Genomic DNA, 10,119 nt, shown 5'->3' with positions numbered 1-10,119 from the left:
CCCCCCCCCCACCCGGAAGGGCCAGATCCCGTGACTGCTGTAATGTACAGGGATAGGTACCTGGGACTGGGGCAGTGACACTTTAATGCCCTGTACACTGCATGATGTTTTGATGTGGAATACTGAAACCCAAAAACAAAAAAACAAAAACAAAAAAACATAGAACCATGACAGGCATTCAAGGTCAGGCTGGATGTGGCTCTGGGCAGCCTGGTCTGGTGGTTGGTGACCCTGCACATAGCAGGGGGGTTGAAATTAGATGGTCGTTGTGGTCCTTTTCAACCCAGGCCATTCTATGATTGGATTAACAACTTGATTTAGATTGATTTATTTAATGGACTCTGCAAAATGCTCAAGATATGATAAAGTCTTTGATACCTAATTCTGAAAGTGTTTGCTTCATCTACTGATTATCTATGAGGAAACATCACATTTCCAGGCGAACTACTTCAGGAAAGCATCAGCATAGGAGTTTCATCTTTTGGATTACTTATGCACTTTTGCCCACTGCTAGCGGGGGGAAAAAGGCAAAAATTTCCCTACCTGGCCCCTAGTCTTTATTTGATTACTCTTATTTCTTGCACATCAATGTCCCGTTATTTTGACTGTACTGTTTCTGATACTTCCAAACTATCTCCTCAGAATGACCATGTAAATACACAAGATTTCAAAGGAAGTTGTTGCATCATGCTGCTATGCATGGGTACATTTCTTTAAATAAGAAAAGACTGTGCATGAAAATATAGGATTGCTGCAATGTACTGGATGTAGGGCCAGGTGCATTTGTGTTTTAAATGTCTTTTTGTTTGTATTGTTGACTGATAGATCATGAAATCTGACAATTTGTTCCAATTCTACTTTAACTGATGCAACTTCAATGTAGATAAGAAGAAATTACTCATATTTCATTTTTTTAAACAGCCTCTGAGCAATCTGTGCTGAGTAATCCTCTACACAAATGTTTCCTATTTTATGACCATATATTCATTACTCTTCAAACAGCAAAAAAATAAAAAACCCCCAAAAAACAAAAACAAAAAAAACCCACAACCAAAACAAACAGACAAAAAAAACCCAAAAAAATAAACTGCAGTAACATGCATCAAGATGGTGTCTCTTGCTTGTGAACTATCAACTGTTCTGAAAAGGTGCTACACTGGGGTAGCTGGTAGCTCTTCAGCTTCTGGCAGAATTCCCACATGAGTTTTACAGTTAGATAAGCATGTGGCTGCTAATGGTCGTCTTAAGATAAGAAAGATCATGTTTTGCTTAGCCAGAAATACTTGCCTATGTTTTGAATGCTTGCAAGAGATGCTAAAAAGAAAGCTAAAACTTTTCCAATACCGTAGAAATGTCTTTAATTTATTTAGGACTCGCTGTTGGTTGTTAAGCAAAAGAGATCTTCAGTCTATTATGAAGGTACTTGTCAATTCGTATGTTTATGTGAATGGAAAAAGAAGGAATGAACCCTGAGAAACCTGTAGCCTATATGGTATACCTTTAATAAATAGTTCTGAGAAGAAGAAGTTGGGAGATCTGACTTCTCTAGAATACTGTCCTTGTAATAACGTGTTGTAATACTGTGCTTCTTTTGATAAATATGGTCTCTCCTGAAACTGGTTGACTCTCTTCGGGTACTTCTTTGTGTGTCTTTGTTGCTGTTTTGTCCATTTGCTTTTCTTTTTGTTGTTTTTCTAGCTCTTCAATTGATTTGTTGGAAACAGTAGAAATTGTGAGCAGTGCAATATGAATACTTGGACAGCATGGTTTAATTATGGCTATATATATTAAAAATTGCTATATGAAAGCATGCAGTAGTATAAATGCTGTTTTTAAGAAGGTAGTCTTAAAAGACTATTATCGCTTCTGAAAAGAAACCGCATACATGCAAAATATAAATATCTATATGTATGTTGAAAATATGTTAACATTTTTTTTTACATGTAATCTTAAGGAAAAGTGCATTTTAAAATCTTGTTTTTCTATATTATAATCAACTTAGACAACAGCAATGGTTTCAGATTGTTCCTCCATTAATCACAGAATCACAGAATTGTAGGGGTTGGAAGGGGCCTCCAGAGATCATCGAGTCCAACCCCCTGCCAAAGCAGGTTCCCTACACCAGGTCGCACAGGTAGGCATCCAGGCAAGTCTTGAACATCTCCAGAGAAGGAGACTCCACCACCTCCCTGGGCAGCCTGTTCCAGTGCTCCGTCACCTCCCCGTAAAGAAGTTCTTGTGCACATCTGTGCAGAACTTCCTGTGCTGCAGCTTATGGCTGTTTCCCCTTGTCCTGTCTCCATGTACCACTGAAAAGAGACTGGCCTCACCACTATGGCCCCCACACCTCAGATATTTATAAACCTGGGAGATCAGTACTGCATTTCTATTGTTTTGACAGTAGTATCAGATTTTTAACTCATTGAGGCTTTTCTGCTTTCCTGTCTTGTGTGAACATCTTGTAAATCATGTATTTTTATTAAATTTGAAATCGCTGTGAAAAATGCTACATATTGGAACACTTCTCTCTCAGTTTATTCATTTTGTATTTAGTGAGAACTGTGTGTGAAAATCTCAACTTTAGCACTAACTAGGAAATCTACCTGAAATTCCTTTAAAAATGACCTTCAGACATGAGTTTGATTCACTGATAACATAATGATAAATACATGATTCAAAAACGTGTTTCTAGTACTTCTGTTTGGTTATAGCGTGAAAAGAAATGAGGAAAGCAAAGCATGGGGAAGAATGAATGTGTCATAGGACCATATGTGTGAGTACAGAAACTGAATAAAGCTGAATGTGAACCTAGCAATACCAGCTGACAAACACAAACCATCATAATGCAGAAAAGGTCATTCCAGAGAATGAGCTCTTCTTTGGATGGAACTGAATAACATAACTATACTTCATAATTACAAAACTGACCTGCAAAATCTGGATTTGATTTATTAAAAATAAATAAAAAAAATAAATAAAAAAATTGCTTGTTCATTCAAGACTGACTTGAAGATACAGTATTAAATCTGGCTACTAGATGGTATCACTTTAAGAAATTCTCTTAAGCTCTGTTTTAATCAATTTTAAGAGTAATCTCATGTTGAAGAAATAAATCTTCTCCATATTGAAGCTTGTAACTTATCTCACTGATTGAATCTCTGAAATCCTCTTTACTTGAATTATTTTTAGATGTTAACCACTACTTATAAATTATAACCAAACTGAGAAACCAATGTCTTTAAACATTTATTGTGTAGGAAAAAAAGTGTGCTATGGAAACAAGCAGTGCTGTTGCAGACTTATCAGATGCTTATCATTACTGTCCCCTGAGAACAGAGAAGGGGGAATTACTATCTTCCCTCTTCCCTGAGGACAGAAGCAGTTCATCCTTCAGGAAGAATCCCCCTACGGTTCAGGAAATGGGAATAATAGGAACGTTAGACTCTGTTAAAGAATGTGGCAGAACACTAAGTCCAAGAGGAATCTGTATGGAGACAGAATGATAGGATCTGTAGGTGTGCTCTGAAGTCAGGACCATCAAGGATGCATGTCTCAACTTGCAGGTGAATGTGATGGAAAGTGTTGAGGGATGGGGGGGATCAGCATTAAGTCTTTTGAGTAGGGTCAAAAAAATCCCTACTTGGAGCTCAAAAGTAAGAAGCATCAGGGCTCAGACACCGTGTAGGTATGATGCACAGGTGAGGAGAGGCAAGAAAAGCAGACTTTGAGTGCTAGGGTGACTTGACAGCTGCGTGCAATCTGCAGAGATGGAAAAGAAATGAGAGAGATTCTAATGGCTGGGACAAGAGCCAGGAAGGGCTGGTGCGATCAGATTAGTCAGCAACCCTGAACTGTACTTCACACTTGATAAATGCTTCTGCTAAAGTGCTGCTGGCCTAAGTGCTGCTCATTGCAACTAAACCCGAAGTGCAAGTTTTGTGGAGGGAAAGGAATTCTTTCTCAGTTATGTTAAATTTGGCTTAAAATTAACAACAACAACAAAAAAAACCAAACTGCACAGGGGAGATGGATGAGGGATTATACTGAAGTGTAAGTTACAAGTTTCCAATTATAGCAGAGAGATTCCTATTGCTCCGCTTGGGAGAGTTTATATTCTTTACTGAAAAATACTTTATCACTTTGTGGTTGTTTCAGGCAAGAAGTAGGAAAGAGATACAAAAAATATAATAGTATTTTATAGTAATTCTGAGAGTCATGCTATTCTTTCACTTTTGGGATCAGTTGCACTTTTATTCCATCAGCTCAACTGTGACAGTTTAATATTTCTGTGCTTATCAGGAAACTGATGAAAGCAGACTTCCTATCTTTCTCAAGTAGAAGAACTTGTGTTAAACTGCTTGCAAGAGTGCAATTGTAGTAATTTTCTGTGCAGAAATAATTCCTCTTTACATTTAGAAATTTAGAGATGAATGACTTCTTAGGGTAAATGGAAATCAGTGGAAGAGGGGAAGCAAGGAAAAGCACTAACTAGTGCTACTAGAGGCATGAGAACAGCTTATAGATGTACTGGATGTTATCAGAACCAGGGAAAAAAGAAATTGGATAGTAGATGGGAGATGGAGTATTTGGGCATTTCTATTAACTTCCGGAGATTAATTTAAGATTTAAAAGTGGGTCTAAGTATTTAGTGCTTAAAAACCTCCACATGTCAAAGAAAATATCCTCTAATTTCCTGTCTTTGGTCCCATTTATGAAGTATTAGTGAAAATCTTTGATTTGATTAATTCCAGATTTTTACTGCTTAACAGAAATGTAAATGTGTGTAATATTGGTATTTTGATTGATTTCCCTAGAGGGGACAAATGTGATCAGATCTTCTAGTTTTCACATTGTTCGCTTAAACAGGCAACATTTCAACATGGAATATGAATACATGCAGGCAACAAGTAAGCCTTGATCTTTGTGCAATTCAGCTTTTTGTTTTCTCTTTTTTCTTCCTCTTCTGATACTTTCTTTCCTTTCTTTTGTGTCTGAGAGCTCGTGGTTGTGAAGTAAAGAGCTGAGGGAGTAATAGACAAACAGCAGATAGGACTTATTTGGGATAGTGATAAGTGGGTTCTACTATTTCCCTTGTTTTCCTTTACTGATATCTCCTTTGGCAGGCTCTGTTCTGTAAGGGTGTTCCCAACTCATACACACACCCTTCCCCTCCCCCCCCCCCCCCCCCCCCCCTTTTTTTTTTTTTTTTCTTTCCTGCTCTGGAAACTGTTAAAGTTTTGCTAGAATAGCTCTGCAGTTTAGGATGTGAGAAACTGCACTGCTACTGTTAGAGCTGTGCCAAGCTTAACTTCAAAGCAAAGTCTCATTCTGTGGTTCAGCCTGAGGGGATGATGAGGCAATACCTATTTCCCTGTTACTTCATAAAGTCTTCAATAAGACTGACTAAGCATGCATACAGAATTACTGTTGGTGCCCTAATGTTTTAGGCCTTTCCTCAGTACCTCTTCTAGGGCATGAGGTGGGGCGAGTGACAGAACAGAATACTAAGATCAGTACATAGCACAAATTATATAAATATATTATTCCACAACTCAGCACGGAGTTTCATTTCCTATTGCATCCTACTTATGTGGCAATGAAACTTAAGTAAAAACTTTGTCCGTAGCCAGGGATGATAGCAGAAGCAGACTGGAGAAGGAGGTTGCATTTATTAAGACTCTGAAAACATGAAGGTTTTTCCTTTAATTACACCAGTTTCTGTAAACTTTAGTTGGCATATCTAGACCTTCGTTTTAAGTAAAATGCTGTCATTAAAATGCTTTATGGTCAGCTCTGTGAGTCAATAAGCTGAAGTAAGAATTTGCTCTCACAGTAATTGAAAAAAAGCTTCATAGGTAAAAGGGGAAAAAAAAATTCCTCAGAGTGAATAAAAAAAATCATTTTTTAATTCCCCCCAATGGACATAAGAGGCTGCCTATGGCAGCAGTCAGCAGTTGAAGATACAGTGGTAGCAATGCTGTACCTGTGGAACTTGAATGTTCAGATTTCTACCTAAATTTAAATCCTGTGTGAAAGTAACCCCTAGTCCATATTCAACCATTCTTACAGATTCAGGGAGCTTTATTTCTGCATATGCATTTCTGAGCGTTGATTAAATTCTGCACTTCAAAATACACATCGGACAGTGGCTGATTGCAGAATAATTTTGGTTTTTGGTTTTATATGTTTGTTTTTTAAACCGTCTTATGGCTGACTTGTCTTTTGTGTTTGTTTCTTAACATTGAGGGATGCTGTCATTAATGTTTTAATTTTGACATATAGAAAATACTCCTGTCCAGATATGCAAGTACTCATGAACAGCACATTCAGCTCTGAGCATTCTCTTTGCACATCCAGGGAGCACCTTGCCAACCACTGTTCCAAGCAGCCTGGTCTGGCTGAATCAAAAGCACTGGCAGTCAGCAGGAGGATGTCTTATTGGCAGTCTTTTCACTATAGTGAAGCCTCCAGTTTGTGGATATTGGAAGGATGGTTACACAAAGAAAGTCTTCAGCTCACAAAGTTCCTCTGCTGTGCTTTTCTTGTGCTGTGTCATGCTTGTCTCTGTGCAGATGAAACTGAATAAGAAATGAGTCTGTCTTTGAGCTCTTACTGTATTAGCCTCTAGCTGTGCATTTTGCTGGCTGCAATTTTAAGCTACTGTACTCTTAGGGAATGGAGAGGGAAAGGAGGAAACTAACATCTGGCTGAAATAGTCCTTGTAAGTACTTCATCCTAGCTGATGTAGTTCCATCAGCCTGCAGTCCAGAGCCTGAAGCTCTGTTCACTCCAATGAACAGTCACTGAATGCTAGTGCTTGAAATGTCAACATTAGATGACTGACTTTCAGAGCGCTATCATAAGGAGGAATTTAAGTGAGTCACCTCATGTTGTCACCACTGGTAGGCATGTGTGTGAAGAAATGCAATCACTGCTTCCAGGGAAGGTGCTTGGTGAGTCAGCATGATCCCTAGTCATGCAGGGAATCAATCCCTGATATCTTTTGATCGGAGTAAGATCTTAGCTCTCAATACAGTACATGAGTACAGGATATTATGTACCTGTAGAACAGTACTTTAGATGCTAACATGAGTTATCTAAGCCACCCACCAGAAAATATTACTAAGTTGATGTCTATCTCTCTGATCACTAGAGCTTTGAATGCTCTGGTCTGTATTTAGCGATTAGATTATTCTCTATTTAAGAAGATCATATAAATTCTTTAGTAAAAAGTAACGATTCATGAGACTATTAGAGGACTGTTATTTTTCAATATTAATTTCTGTCTGGTCCCACTCAATCTGAATCTGTATCCTAAGTACTTTGTTCTGTTTCTGAGTTCAGTTGTTCAGGGAAATACTGGTTTTAGCAGGGTGTATGTCTTTAGGTATTTCTGGGCATATCTTTATGAGGGAATTGCAGCTTTGTGATACGTTAAAAATAGTGGTTCCTGCTCACTAACAATTGTTGTAAACTCTTGGTAGGCTCTCATTACCCCAATTTCTCATAATCCTTATTTGATGTTTCATATTTTAATATTGTCCTCAGAATATGAGATAGATAATGGTAATATCTCTGAACAAATCACTTAATCTCTCAGTTACAAAGTCATTAATGGCTTCTGTGACAGAACCATCGATGGACCCAAATCCATCAAGACTTAACCCAGTGTATAGCCCATAAAATGATCATCATTTTTATTATATCATAATCCAATTATTTTTGAAATTAGGCTTGAACATGAGGTGTTAACATAGTTAAGCGGAGTCCTTGATACTCACTGTCAGCTGTAAGCTTGAGATTCTAAAATCTTGAGGGTAGGTAGATAATTTTCAAAGATTCTGTGAAACCTCAAAAACCAAGTAACACAGCTCTGTAGTGTACTCTCTTATTCTGATTTTGGGAACAAGGGAACTCTGCTTTAAAAGTGGAATTCATGCCATCTTTGGAAACAGTTCTCTTAACAGTCCTCCAGTATCACTAGAATAGATCTCTATTTTGGCTAAGAGTTTTGATTTTAGTGAGGTTTGTCAAAGTTGAGTTGAAGTCTTGCATAACTGCAATAAATTGGCACACTGTTCTGTATTTTCTTTTGTGGTATAGTAGTAAGGTGGGAATCTGGCCTGGCAGGCACAATACAAGGTAGCTTGTAGGTTTAATAAAGGTGGTTAATATTGTGTGTTAATTACACACAATGATTTCAGAAACCACAGATGATGACACCAAATAATGCAACATCCGTTTGCTTCCTTGTTTAGCTGGTAACAAGATCATGTTCAGCTATCCCTGTTCTCTTCCCTATACTTGACTTCTGAGGGCTTTTGGAGATCAGATTTCCAAAATCATGTCAGACTTACAAAATAAAGATGGAACGTTTGTTGGTGTTGGAACATCTCCTGAAGTTTTTCTTTTCATGAAGTTCAATTTCTCCCTTCTCAGTCGTTTGAGAACCTGAACCTCTCTCCCTAAATCTGACTGCTTTGCACATTTCCTACTTACCTGTCAAAATGTCTTTTTTCAGGTTTTGGGTTTTAATTATTCCAAACCTCTATAGTAATATTAATAGCAGTGATTATAATAATTAAAAAAAAAAAAAATTAAAAAAAAAAAAAAAGCTCAAAGGAATCTTCTTTTCATATTCATGTAAATAACTCAGCAAAAGTGGTCCAGTATAATCCAAAAGCCTAGATGTGATGGAAAGATTAAGCTCCAGAGTGTCATTGAGGGTGAATAATGTTATTGCAGTCATTCTCAATATTTGTCCTTTCTGTAGCCCAAAGTGGGAAATGCTAAAATTTGATTGATCTTCCTATTCTTCTTTTGTCCTTAAATCTTATGCTTTAAATGAGGAAATTTTCATCAGAGGAAGCCCAAGACTCCCTCTGAATCACGCAGGGTGCAAGCAGAAGGGTGGAAGGCTTGCGTGTATGTTGAGCTAGACAGCTGGCACCTGACTTGTCAGGTCTCCTAAGTATGCTCGAAAGAAAGGAATTGGCACTAAGACCAGAAGCTCAGCTGTATCTCACTGTTTGCTGCAATGTGTACTAGAGCTGACTCTAGAAGCGTGTGGAAGGAGGGTCTTACTACTTTAAGTTGCATTTGAACTTCACATTGTTTTGCTTCCTCCTTTGACCCTGTATCACAGGGTTGCTGTTTGTAGTGGTTTCTCTTTTAATGTGTTTAGTGGGGTAATTTTAAGGATTAATCCGCAAGCCAGTGGTACTTTGAAATTGAGTAAATGCTAATAGAGGTGAGTCAATATTAATTGAAGTAAATGAATATTTATTATGTATTTCAAAAGCTTGGTTTCAAGCTCATAACATTCTGAGAAGAGATTTAGGACAAGGTTTCAGTAACTTCTGGTATATTAGAGTGCTGTAGTGGAGGAAGAGAATTGTGGAGCAAATTTCTAGTAGAATCTTGAAGAGGCCAACAGAGCCAGAGGTAGACACAGAAAAATAGTCTGTTCTAAGTTATGCTTATAACCAATCTTTTAGTTCTCCTCCAATATAATCTGTAAAATAGGGACCAGTTGTTCCTTCAAATCCTTTTTCATTGTGTGACTCTTCTGCCATTCCTCTGCTAAATGGTTGACAAGGACTACTGACAATACTACCCCTTCTGTAAGTAGCTTCAGCATAGATTTATAAAAACAAAAACAACACTCATATCCATAATCTGCATTATGTACGTTAAAATTAAAATGTACATTAAAATTCATGTGAATTTTGATGGCTAAATGCATTTGTGATTCCTTTAATTCCCACTACCTCATCCTTTTCAGCTCAAATATTCCTTTTTACTGCATATATATATATAGCACAACTTCTTGCAAATAAGTGCCAACTTTTTTTTTGATTGTGCATATGTTTTCTGTCTAGAAAAAGGCCACTAATGTACTGGGTGCTATCTAGTGGCCTGCAATACTGCTAAACAGAAATAATTAACCAGTGTCGTATGTTCGTTGTTGGTTGATACACATTTGAAGGTGTGTATGGGTTTTAAACAAGTTTGGAATACTTTTGGTTTTTTGGTACGTTACGTGTTGACTTGGAAGGATTTTTCTAATTGCATGTGTTTTAGCAGATGCATACATGATACAGACAACCAATTAACTGA

The 10,119-nt window shown here is 37.6% G+C and overlaps 1 protein-coding gene across 1 annotated transcript in view; it reads left to right on the top strand.

The window, feature by feature from the left end:
* Window positions 1-1,153: 1,153 nt before the first annotated feature.
* Window positions 1,154-10,119, top strand: part of JAKMIP1 (janus kinase and microtubule interacting protein 1) — an 81,479-nt gene continuing 72,513 nt past the window's right edge. Inside the window, exon 1 of the mRNA XM_042871683.1 lies at window positions 1,154-1,419. The gene's annotated coding sequence lies outside the window, so the exon portion shown is untranslated. The remainder of the gene's footprint in view (window positions 1,420-10,119) is intronic.

Source organism: Lagopus leucura, unplaced genomic scaffold, assembly GCF_019238085.1.
Source record: "Lagopus leucura isolate 7727_CA_CO unplaced genomic scaffold, USGS_WTPT01 Super-Scaffold_100004, whole genome shotgun sequence".
NCBI classification, from domain to species: domain Eukaryota; kingdom Metazoa; phylum Chordata; class Aves; order Galliformes; family Phasianidae; genus Lagopus; species Lagopus leucura.
Note: the sequence above shows the minus strand (reverse complement) of the source record. Positions and strands in the feature narration are given on the sequence as shown.